General features: G+C 35.2%; 1 protein-coding gene across 4 annotated transcripts in view; it reads right to left on the reverse strand.

Annotated features, from left to right (window-relative positions):
- The window catches only part of GRIK2 (glutamate ionotropic receptor kainate type subunit 2), a 439202-nt gene that overhangs the window by 202895 nt on the left and 222614 nt on the right, over positions 1-13693 (reverse strand). The window lies entirely within an intron of this gene.

Here is a 13693-nt window from a genome sequence, read left to right on the forward strand (position 1 = left end):
TGGAACCAAAAGCAAGAGAGGACCTTAGATTCAGCTGGTAGAAATGAATGCTATGCCATCTGCTTAGTATACCTTGGAGAAAAAAGACCTGTTTCCCCTTCTCATTCACATAATTAGTGAGCTGTGAAATTAGTTCTTTAATGGATAGGAAACCTGGATATTATTGCACTTGTCACAATACAATACAATGCAATACAAAATGAGCTTATATAGTGCCTTTCATGCAAATGCATCCCAAGGCTCTTTACAATAAAACTAAACATAAAAATGCAAAAATGCTCTACCATTACAGCCCATAAGCTACTGTTAAAGGGGAAAATATACCTTTACATTTAAATTGCTCTCCCAAGGAGAGGTTTCAAAATTCAGACAGAAATAAATCCTGATTCTAAAATAACCAGTATAATGGGTTTCAATGATCTCAAACGCCAAGAAGCTTATGCAGGGGCTCCAAATCAGTCAGAAAATATTTTTGCTGCCAAATTGTTCATTATCTTCAAGGCATTAAAGTGCTTTTAAGGCAAGCTGATATTTGACAAGGAGGCAGTGAAACACTGAAAAGCTGGAATGACATGCTGAGTAAGTGTCATACAATGCTTAATATTCTAGAAGCAGTACTTGGCAGAAGTTGGAGTCTAGACAACATTTTTTAAAATGAACTATATAATAAGCACAACAAATTAATCTGGCTCAGAAATGCAAAACTTTTTTTTTAATCAGCTTTTCTTCTAAAACTGTAGTCCTTGCACCAAAGAAAGAAAATAGAAATTGCTGTGAGACTTTAGCAAAAGCAGCCCATTAAAAAGCAACCAGAAGCTCAAAAACAGCATTAACTGATTAATTAGATATAAATTTGGACACTGAACTGGTAAGAATCATCAGCAGAAATCAAATGGGACATTATGCCTGAGCAACATGGCTTTTTGTCAAATCCTATAAGCCGCTGAGCTGCAAATTCGTAGGATGACAAGACAGTCAACTCCAGAGGAAGCATTAAAAAAGCCATTGCAGTTTTAGAAGTAATTCGAATTCTGATAACATTCTTCATATTTGGCTAATTTATGTTACTTCACTGGAAATAAATCTAAATCAGAATGTATTTCTTTTAAATGCACACAACATAAACTAATCACTGGCTAGAAGTTGAGTTCCCTATTTGATATTTAGATGCTACAAGATAAATCGCTTATTTACTTAGGATGAGATTCCACAATCCACTTTAAATGTAGGCTTAAATGTTTGTACTGAACAAAAACAGACAGAACCATACACTCAAACATGTATTGTTTTAGTGATTCAATATTGAACTCATCTCATTGGGTACGATCGTTGATTTTACTCCATGAGAAAAAAAATAATACAGGAAAAGATATAAAGTATATACTTCAATTTGTAGGTTGGGCTCTCCTCTTGGTCACTCACTTTACATTTCCTCTGAGAGACAATAAGAATTGATAGCTCTTGGCCTAGCTCTCCACCATTATTCATTAGGCTTGCTAAGCTTTATGTCTCATTGCCTTTTGTCCATACTGCTTTCTCTTCCTTAAATCACACATTTGGAACTATGGTTTGTGGTACAGGAAGTACTGCATGTTTCAGCAAGAGACTGTTTAGGGACCAGGAAGAAAATGTGCCGAAATAAATTTGCAGGATTCTTTATTTCACCTAAGCAGAGATAAGCAGCCTGGAAGGAAGCAGAAGTGAAAAACACAGGAGAAGAAATGGTTCTTGAACTTCACATTGAAACCTGCTACAATGTTTCCATGCACTGAAGCACACCTAATACAAGAAAACACTCTCACTGAAAAACGAGATTAGTACTGTTTTACTCAACTTGCATAAATCTTTGAAGAATTACATTTTATTTCACAAATATATCTGGGTACAGTTTCTAAATTGTTGTGGGCTTTTTTGGTTTTGCAGTCCTACTTAGTATTTATGATGACCGGCTTGGATACAGATGAACTCCTCTAAAATACTGCTTATCATACTGTTATTTGCATTTATACAACTACAAGAAAAAAATACTACTACAGAAGCTACAAAAGTTTATCATCAGATTGAAATAGAATGAGATTGAGTTAGGTGACTAAGATGTCAAGTGGCAGATGTCTGTGACCACAAGTTTGGTTTTCGGTTGACTGTCAAGTAACAGGAAAGTTTTTAGCCCTCAGAGGTAACAGTTTAATCAGAGATGTGATTTCAGTCACAATATATCTCAAATACAGAGAAAGTACCAATCTGTGTTTGATTTTTATCCCAAACTCAGTAGGATACTACACATTTCTTCTCAACACCTTTCTGTCATTGCTTTACCTCCTGGCCTTACTGTGGGTGTTGTGTTTGCCTCTACTTCTTAGATGTGTTTCTGTATAATCAATTTTGCGTCTTCCTAAATTACTTGCTAAATACTGCCTAACAAATTGCATGCAAGTACTCTAATCTTACTGTGAAATGGCTCTGGTGGAGCTAGACTCAGCATAAAGAACGTAGAAAAAAGAGTCCTCTCTATTATTAGAGAAAGAGTCTATTCTTTCTCCCCAGGCCTCCTCAGAGTAGAGTCTTTTTCTTCTCTGTCCCCAACCGCACCCAAAGATGGCAAAGGCATGTGACAAGCTCTAGTAGATACATGCTGTGATTTTTGTCACATGCTTACTTGTCCTGGTTAATCAGTATTGTAGGGAGGGTTTGAGTTTTAGGGACTTGGAGCTAGGGCAGGAGGTAGTCAGAGTAGTGCTTTTTACTGGTTTCTAACCTATACTGGCATAGCTGACACACAAGAAACCCACTATAGCCTGGGTCTCAGTTAAGCAGAAATCTTCCCCACAAAATGGAAACTGACAAACCACTTCTCTGCCAGGTTTTTCTGCTCTTCTTGTGACATACAGAAGGTATGATTTTTAATGATTCTTAATGCAGATACACCAGAAGGCTGTGCTGCCATTCAGCGTGACCTGGACAGGCTGGAAAGTTGGGCAGAGAGGAACCTGATGAGGTTCAACAAGGTCAAATGCAGGGTCCTGCACCTGGGGAGGAACAACCCCATGCACCAGTACAGGCTTGGGGCGGACCTGGTGCAGAGCAGCTCTGTGGAGAGGGACCTGGGTGTCCTGGTGGACGACAGGTTAACCATGAGCCAGCAGTGTGCCCTGGCTGCCAAGAAAGCCAATGGGATCCTGGGGTGCATCAAGAAGAGTGTGGCCAGCAGGATGAGGGAGTTCTCCTTCCCCTCTACACTGCCCTGGTGAGGCCTCATCTAGAGTACTCTGTCCAGTTCTGGGCTCCCCACTTCAAGAAAGATGAAGAGCTACTTGAGAGAGTCCAGCGGAGGGCTATGAAGATGATGAGGGGACTGGAGCACCTCTCCTATGAGGAGAGGCTGAGGGAGCTGGGCTTGTTCAGCCTGGAGAAGGCTGAGAGGGGACCTAATATATACTTACAAATATCTGAAGGGTGGGTGTCAGGAGGATGGGGCCAAACTCTTTTCAGTGGTGCCCAGCGACAGGACAAGGGGCAATGGGCACAAACTGAAGCACAGGAAGTTCCGTCTGAACATGAGGAAGAATTTCTTCCCTCTGAGGGTGACGGAGCACTGGAACAGGCTGCCCAGGGAGGCTGTGGAGTCTCCTTCTCTGGAGACATTCAAGACCTGCCTGGACGCGGTCCTGTGCAGCCTACTGTAGGTGACCCTGCTTCGGCGGAAGGGTTGGACTGGATGACCCACAGAGGTCCCTTCCAACCCCTACCATTCTGTGATTCTGTGATTCTGTGATGACTGGTAGGTTAGACAAGAATCAGCTGGAAACCCTGAAACCAAATAGTCTGTTTACGCACTACTGCCGCAACCTGAGATCTAGGTCTGTATCTTAAGACCTTCCAAAACAGTGAGAAGAGGGGCTCACACTGACATGCGGATAAAATCCAAGCAAGCCTTACAGAACAGAGGAATCAAGGTCTTCCTAACCGTCTTCAGACTCTATAGTATATAACCGTTTAATGATGTCATTTGATATCTGACAACAAATGTGCTAACTCTTTTGGAATACATATATCTAATTAACTATTAAGGGTTAAAAAAACTGCAGATTCCACAACTTAATGACATTGAATCATGACTTGTGTGTGCACCTTATTTGCACAGAAATGTTTTTGTGTGACATTTCTATTCACCTCCATCAAACTATGTGAGGATTTCATGTACCAATAAACCATTCCTCTCTTGTTCATATCTCAGTGCTCCAGAATTATCTCTAAATTGCAAAAATATTGCTTTACTTTTAGTAAACATGATTTTTATCACACAAAAAAAATTTACATTAATTTAAGATGAAGGATTGCTAGGCTAATTCTGTTTCTTCATAAGCTATATCAGAAATAGTACACTTATCAAAAAGAAAAAACAATATTTCAGCTTTTACTACAACAAATTTTAGTTCTCTGTAATTTACATTTAAAAAAACAGAACAGTTACATAGGCTTGATCTGTAAGAACTTTCAATTACTCAAATACAGATTATTAAAAACATCTTGAGAGTAGGGTAAAAAACTCAGGTTTGTTTTAAATTAAATTTTAAAATAAACTAATGCAATTATTTTCCCCTTAATCAAATTTATTGCCTATAAAAGTCTATGAAGAAATATGGTCTTCTACTTAAAAGTTGCTCTGTGAAGTACTTGAAAACACCAAGAAATTTTCTATGTTGAGTGACATATGAAATAAGGCAAAGAGAAGCCTAACAAAGTAAGGTTATCTCCTTTAGTATTAGATCCAGTGTGGATCCCAGACGAGAACAAGTTATTTGCATTATTAGCAGTTTATTTTCCCCAGATTAGAAGATTCTTGTATTTACAAATCTGTGACATACAAGATCTCATAATTGCCCTCTTTACTCTGCTGTTGTTTTTCAGTGACTCTGGGGATCTTTTTCCACAGAAGAGGATTCAAAGAAGAGGCATAAGTAAGAATTAAAAAAAAAAAGGAAAAAAAGGTTTAGTTAGCTAACTAAATTATCCCCCAAACAACATAAGGATTACCTCTATGAGGATTAGACTGCTTAACCATTTCCAAAATATTTTTATGATAAGTGCACGATATTACTAAAGACAACCTCGTCGCAAATAAGATACATACTTGTTTACAGTGATCTGTATTTTGTGTTTGAACTTGACTTTACTCATTGAACTCGTGCACTAAAAGCAAATTAATATCCCTTCAACTCTGAAAGAAAGAAGGAAAAGGAAGGGGAAAATATTGAAAGCTTTTAAGTGTGTAAAAGAAGGAACAACACTACAAAATTTGTTTCAGAATTAAACTCAGATACAACTCTTCTACAGCATAACTTGAAACTCTCTAGACAGTCTAACAAGGTTGGATTTTCCACAATAAAAATTTAAAATATTTGGTTCAGAAAAAATGTGTCAAAATATTTTTCTTCATCAAAGACAAAACAAATGAGAAAGAATATTAGACTATTGCATTTTCTATAACTCAGTTGACAGGCCCTGCTTTATTGCAAGGTGGAGATCTGAATCTGCATTTACCAGTCACTGCTGTCATTAATATCAGGTTACAAATACATCACAAATTAATATATCTAGATTTTTATGCAAAGACAAATATTTTGTGAAAATTCTTTGTTTTAAACAGTTTTTTAACAAACAAGATGTTCCATGAAAAACAAAACTGAAGTAAAAACATCAAACAGATCTTGAAACATAGTATTCTGATTTGCTAGCCAGTTCTGTGATAAAATAACTGACTCACTAAAAATTTCAAGGGAGGACACTGTACACTTCATCTGAAATACTGCATTGCATGAGCTAAGCTTTTTCCATTGATTAGTACAGTATGCATACACTTGTACTTTTTAGTTCTTGTGTAATCTTTACCTTTATATTATCTGAATAAGTACTACTAGATTAAGCAGTATAGCTTATATTTTTGATGTGCAGCTCACTATTCTCAAGATTATCTCTGCTTTCCTATCTCTAGTCATTCAAATTTTGTCCTTGTGAAATAAGTCCAACTGCATTTAAAAGGCCAAACTGTTCTGAGGGTTTTGCCTCTTATCTGATGGTCGCTAATGTATTCTGAAAAAAATTTGTGTATTAATTAAAATGAGGCTTAAATTCTTTTCAAGTGTGACTTCATTAGCTGCATCAAAAATAAAACTGAATGCAAATGCTCACAAATATATATCTGCATTTGTTTCCTAGGTGACCATGGCAAAAGTATCCAGATAAACACATAAAAGTGAAAGAACACTTTCCAGTTTTAACAGTCTTTGAAAATGTGTGAACATATTAAACACAATTCATGTGGAGTCTTTAATGTATTCTGAAACTTATTTAATCATGTAATATCATTTGCTACTTACTGAATTTCCGTTAGCTACACAGACAGCCGTTTCAGACCATAGTGTCTTCTGTAATAAACCTAGTTCAGCTTGACTGTGGTCACTGATTTAACAAAGTGTTAACATGCACATTTCACACTGCAACAAGATTCTCTTGCTGGGCTTTTATTTATGCTACCTGTTTTTGTGAGAATTTAGAACATAATGAAATTGTTATGTTCCCATTTGGCAAAAGGAGCGTAGGTACACGAGTCAGGGCATATTCCAGAAGGACTGAATTTTCCATCGGCCCTTATGAACTGTATTGCGTTTCTTACACAGAAGTAATGCCTAGGATAGAACACTGGATGCAAAGTCCAGTTGTTGGTTTGTTGGGTTTTGTTTTTTTTTAACTCTCAATATATCCAGACTATTTCTAATCAGCTTCACGGGGGACAGAGATGACATAGTAAAATTGGGGGGTAAGAACGGCAGCTCTGTTTCTTTGATCTAACAGCCTGAACATGTAGTGGATACTGGAGGTACAAAGAGCAGGACAGCCTAGTCAAATCCCCTTCCTCCTAGCATAACCTTTTTATGGAGAAATAACATTATTTAGGATGCACTGCACAATAAGGATTTATAATGGCATACTTACGCATTTCAAAGCCCTCAAAAATGTCCCACAATCAATCTCCTTAGCCTGCTAAGGAGTACTTCTCCTTAATAGTTACTTATATTTCTCTCAGTTACCCTTACTGGTAATTTAACACACAATACATAATTATTAATTACAAAACCTTGACTAAATGGCATATTACATAAATAAAGAACACACTTCCTTTTTTTCTTCTACCAAACTCCTCACCACCTGTCTTTCGTTTTTTCCCATATTAATCTGATTTCTAGATTACTTCCATTGTGAGTACAGTGAACAGAAATAGGCCTCTGTGCGGGGTTTTTTTTTCATTATTATTATTTTCCTTTGAAGACTGACTTTATCACAGAAGCTGACTCTGCTTCCTTCCTTTGAAACAACTCAAGAAAAATAGGTAAGAATGATAAGAAAAATAGATAAGATGTGAGAAAAGTCTGACAACAGTCAGAAGTCAGGAAGGGGTGACCACCAACAGTGTGGAAGAGCTCTCATTATGAACACTGTCTATTACTTTTCTCAAAAGCTGTCCTGTTTGACAGAAAATGACCAAGTTGCCTTTAAAAATTACTGGATATGTCCTACAGAAACTATGAAAGTCTACATACAAAAATAAGCTAATATTTACTTACAAAAATCTGTAGTTTCTTTATTATAGATTCTCCTATTGCCCAGTCCAAAAATTTTAAGGGCCGTATCTGTAATTATGTTAGGGCAATGCGATTTTAGGCCACAATACAGAATAACTAGAACTGTTTTCCGCTAAATCTCATATAATGTGGTGCCATTAGTGCTAACATTATCCTACTGGAAGCTTGATTCACCACATATCCTTGATCAGTTACTTCCAAACTACAGGTAGTCTCGAATCTGTAATACAAAGTGATTTTCCAAGAACATCCAGAACTAGAGATTAATATTAAAGAAAGAAATTCTTCTTTAACTTTTTAAGGTCTAATGTTAAGCAAAGAATGGTTGGGTAAGAAGATGAAGAGAAGGCATCTAACTATTCAATGTCTGTAGGGTGTTATTTTAAGCACTACAATCTGGAATACTTTCCCATTTTCAGAGAAGATTTCTCAGAAAGAGTAGTAGTAGAATTACAAAACTCCATGGACCTATTTACTGTTATTTCATTCATGGCAATTGCAGTCTGTGGTTAATGTGACAGACATATATTACATTGCTTCCAGTCATTGTTCGAAATGCAGTTCCTAAAATTTTACATTGTTTTCTATGTTTTATATATATGTATATATGAGAGATAATTTTCTATAATATATTTATAATAATAAAGCAAATAATGATCGTGTTTTGGAACTCCTACAAGGTTCCAGTCATATGCATAACAAAAGAAATAATAGGTTCAATTTACCACAAAGTTGAAAGTCTGTTCAATAATATGAGCTATTTGGGACCACATAGATCTGTAAGAGGCACAAGAATGTAGTATCTTATCTGTATGCATGTATTGCAGAAAAATTTGAATATCAAAGTAAATATAGATACAAGTTTACTCTTTGCTACTCCTTTACGCACTATCAGATGAAACTAAATTTTTTAAATACAGTTTTGCATTGCAGTAAAATCATATGTCTTACAGTATACTTGAAAAAAAGACTGAAGGGTATATCACGCCATGCCATACTCATTTTATTACTACAGTGATTGCCATCATACCTGTCCTCACTCAAAAGTAAATAATAAGTATCATACACATACTCCCCCCCTTTTTTTTTATTCTATAGAGTTATGAATATAAAGCTTGCTGAAACTCAGCTTTCAATAATGAGGATTACACTTCACACTGTAAACTAGATTCAGGAGAAAAGGTCCATCGGGACTTGCAGGAAGAATTAGACATGAGATTAGCTGTAAAAGATAAATTTCCCTGTGCCATGCTAGCCCATATCAAGAAACAGTTCTCTGTAATGACTGTGATGTAAGACATAAGGTGTACAGAAATTCCAGGTAGCTCAGTTTTCAACAAAGTCTACAGCAAAACAGCTGGGCAGAGAGTGAGAAAAACCTTGCCAAGTTAACCTTACGGAAGTAAAGCAGGTATGTCTTTTCTTTAATATTTCCAACTATATTGGAAAGCATAAAAGCAAATAAATGCTTTCAAGGTATCTTACCCTACTTAAGGTTAAGAATGATTTCAAGACAATAGGGAACAAAAATGCATTTATCAATGCAAAATATGACAAATCCAACCAAGCTCACTAAAACGTTCTCTTGGGTATCCCATATCTCTATGGAATACACACCCCATAGAAACTCATATTGCAGTTTGAACATATTCTGGGCAGCAATAATGGAAGGAAAGTCCTCTCAGCAATTCATGGTAGCAAGGATATTAGTGTAGCTTTAAGTAAGATGGCTTTGGGCACACTTGGACTCTGAGCCGTGTCTTCAAGGAGTTTGTCATATGAGGCTACAGGAATAAAAGTATTGGAAGAAATTAACTGTAAAAAAAAGGTTTTTTTTACAGATGAATAATACGTCAACATTTATAGAAGTAGGACATAAGCAGGTGATACAAGTCAGCATACTATTTCACAGGGATGCAACAATTGTATGGAAGAAAAAAGAATTAGGAACCTTCTAACTGGCAGAAGTATTAGAAAAGAGACTGAAAGAAAATAATTTCTGTAGCCTATGAAAATGAAGACTGATAACAACCATTGAGGGGAACAGAAACCAGGGCAGAAAGCAAAGCTAAAGACCACAGAAGAACAAGCATGGATACAAAAATAACAAAGTGAAAAAAAAAAGTAGGAGACATTATCTTAAAGACAGGTAGAGGCTTAAGTTGTATGAGATTTAAAAATCTTTAACAGTCATTAAAAGAACTGCTGCACAAGACCACCAACAGAAGATATTTCAGTTAGATGGTGCCTGACAAATGTAGTAGCATACACACAAATTCCAGAGACTCAACATACTACTACTACTCACAGAAAGCTCTCCTACTCAAGGCAATTATAATGAGTGAATGAAATTAAGAAGAAATGGCTTGCAAAACTAGTTTCTCCCCTCTTCAGGTAATAAAATCTGTTGCCCCTGAAATCATTTAACTTAATTCTCACTTGCTAACACATCCCACAAAACCATTTTTCTGAGTGAGATTTAATAAATCTCTCAGCCTGGGATTAAATTTTACTGTTTTATGAACTGTTAAATTGCACTGTACGCTTATTAAAGCTGTTTTTTTCATACTTTTTGACACATTCCCAACTCCACCTTGGGGTACAATTAAGCAAACAGTAGAGATTTTGTTTTCACCCCAAGAAATGGATTCCAACGGGGAACAAGAGATGAGCATCAGCAAGCTATAAACAATGTTCATCTAACTCTTTTAAAAATCAGAGAACTTGTTAGCATAAACTCTTTTTTTTAAAAATATGGTAATATTACAGCTGAATAATCATCATGTTAAGGCATAGCTGCTTAGATTATTTTTTAACATTTAGTTTTCTAGTGAATTTTAGGATTTTGTTTACAGAGATGTGTACGTGATTTTAAGTAGAGACAAAACAGATGCAAATTATTTTCCCCATCACCAAAATACTTGTTTTAACATCCAAACAAAGCAAATTATTTACTGCTTATATTAATGAAAAAGGACTTAAAACTATAAAAATTTAATTTTTTTCAAATCTACAAAAAGTAGAATTGGCTAGGTAGGCTTTTTTTGGAAAAATTGTAAATTTGTCTTACAATGAAAGAGGAAGAAAAAGATTTTATTGTTTTGTCTCAACACCTCATAGTTTGATCTCCAATTCTCAAAGAAAGAGCAAAGTGGAAAATGAAAACATTATAAATTTTGAGAAAATGTCAAGAGAACAAAAGAATAGGAAAAGCACTACAAAGGACACCAACACTGTTGCCACATTTCTTGCCATTATATTGTCACTACCTAGGAATTTATTTTTTTTTATTGATAGACTAAAATCTTATTTCCTGGTATAAAAGTTTGAAGTGGCAGAACTTGTTTCATCTCACAAAACAATCTCAGATAATAATGTAATTTGATAAAATATTTATGGTGCTAAGAACCTCAAAGTGTCCGAAAATGAGTTTTAGGCAGGTAGCCACTTCTTGCAGCTTGATTTTAACTTATTGGAGGTGAAATTTTCAGACAACTTGAAATTTTGCCAGCAATTAACACAGGAGGTGTAGTTAACAAGTAGCTTTAACACTGGTTTTTCTGAAATAGGAACAGCAGCAATATTTCTCTCATCTGCCTGACCTTTGATTCAGGATCTAAATTTCATTTTAGAAAATAAAATGCTAAAGACTTACAATATACCCCGAAGCACACAGGAAAATTCTGAATTGTGTTTTCTGACAAGGACACCTTCTCATTGTTGTGGACCAAAAGCTTAAATCATAAGTAATTTTAGCTAAGGGAATAAGTAGAAACAGTCTGAGAATATTTAGAAATGCATCTTTTTGCTTAAATGTTTAAATTTGATTGGATGACCCTTTGGTTTCAAAGCCAGTCTCTCTACACAAGGTTTGCTGTTCTGATGTAAAGTTAAGCTGTGACTAATTTCCTGAACTTTTTGATCAACTCATCATTCTCACTTATTTTTAAATTAAGCATTTATAGGACAGGTTATCTGTTGCTACCCTGTAAAAGAGTTCAGGGTGATTTACTTCCTTTCAATCATAGAAAGGGGAACAGTTCCAAATGTAAGCTATGCAGCCTATGTGGCCATCTACATTTATCTGGAATAAACACTGCTAACTATATGAAAAAAGGAAAGGCCAAAAAATTGTTCTATAGTGACATTTTGTAGAAATTTATTTTCTCCAAATTTCTGTTTTCTGGCTAACATAAGACCATGTAGAGCATGATTTCATAAGATCCTGTAAATGTTCCATCACGTCATAAACTCTACTAATCTAGGAAGCAAATGACTTTCAGTGTACTGCTTGCAACAGCAGATGTTGTCTGACTGCACAAGCACTTGAATAACTGTGCTTATAGTATGCAATTAGGAATAACATCTTATGATGACAGGGTTCAATGTATCCTTAAAAACAAACATAAAATTTCCAGGTGAAAGTTATTCTGAAGTACTTTCTCAACCTTTTTTCTGAACTTTAGAAATTACGGTATGTGATACAATATTCTTTGCAACAAAAAAAACCCCCATCACAGTCATTTATATAACTTAAGGACAAATAGCAAAAACATAATTACTAGGAACAATGGGTCATTATTTCATCTTTGGTAGTCTATTTCCTTTCATCTGTCTCCTGCTCAAAAACCAATATGATTGTGATCACTGCAACTCCATCAACCACATGCGTAATAAAGGGCTGCCTGCTACTTTTATATGAGATCAGTATTCAAAACATATCACACCACATGAAAAGTCCTTCTGCATGAGTAATTCATAATTACAGAAAGATCCTACTTAGCATACACACTGAACACCTCTGTACCCATGTGCAGCAAGAAAGTACACATGACAATGCAAACCGCTATAGGCATAGTTAGAATAATCCAGAGATTAAATACAAATTTGATAAAAAAGTGAATAAAAAAAAGTATTCTAAAGAATTATTCTCTACTTCTTCTATTTTTGTATTCTGTGAAAGTTGAACAATGTTTGAGGATTTCAGAGCTTTCACATCTTCAAATTTTTAAATAAAATGACAAAAAAAAAGTGCACTGATGACTTTGAAATACAAAGACAAAACAGTTCTGAGTCTTCATAATTAACTGCCTTCTCCTGGTTTACCAAAGCTTTATTTACGTTTCTCTCCCCTTAGAACTAATGACACAGATTTTAATATCCTCAGCAGAAAAACAATATTATATGTGCAGCTTTGCAAAGCTCATGTTTGCAGGAGAAAACAAATTGCTAAGCAGTGCAAAACATAACTAGTCTATAAAAGAGTATATGTTTGTTTCAAAGCAGAAATCTGTTTTATTTTATTTTCTTTGCGACTGTGCCTTCAACAAATGCATTTCACTGTATAATTGCTTTTTGTTTCAATGAAGTTCTCCATTACTTAGGGTTTTATTTCAGAATAAACTTTTTTATCATGTTATGAAGCTAGTTCTAATAATAGGATTCTCATAAACTTACTCCAGGTCCACCAGCAGCGTAGACACAGAATTAAATACATTCAGACATATTCACATTAGACACATTTTGTTTTGATTAAAATCTGTTTATACTAAATCATTTTCTTCAATGAATGAAAAGCTGTGTTCTGATTCTCCATACTGCTTTTCCAAATTATCTTCTAAAAATGCCCTCATAGAAACAGCTATCTTAGATCATTATTCCAATATATTATCCCACAAAAGATTACTTAATTTATATACAGCTGCAATTCACGCAAAATGTTTCAGGAACAGCTGAATAACTTTTAATGGGAACCTTAGTGACTAATGCTCAGGGGTACGTTGACACTGAACACTTAACTGAAGTTTTAGGTTCTTTGAAATCCTTAAATAGGAAAGCACACAGAAGTTCAAAATACAAAGAAAATAAGGATAGACAAATAAACGAAGTAAAGATAAAGAATAATTACATGAGTGTTTTTTACATATATGAAATCTTCAAAACAGAATTCACTTGTAGTAATTCAGTACTAGAAGAAATACAGGCTTACTGCATTGAGAACAACTCAAAAAAATTTCTTATGTTAGACAGAGCTATTGTTTTGGTCAATATAA

This window comes from Opisthocomus hoazin, chromosome 2, assembly GCF_030867145.1.
Source record: "Opisthocomus hoazin isolate bOpiHoa1 chromosome 2, bOpiHoa1.hap1, whole genome shotgun sequence".
Taxonomy (NCBI): Eukaryota; Metazoa; Chordata; class Aves; order Opisthocomiformes; family Opisthocomidae; genus Opisthocomus; species Opisthocomus hoazin.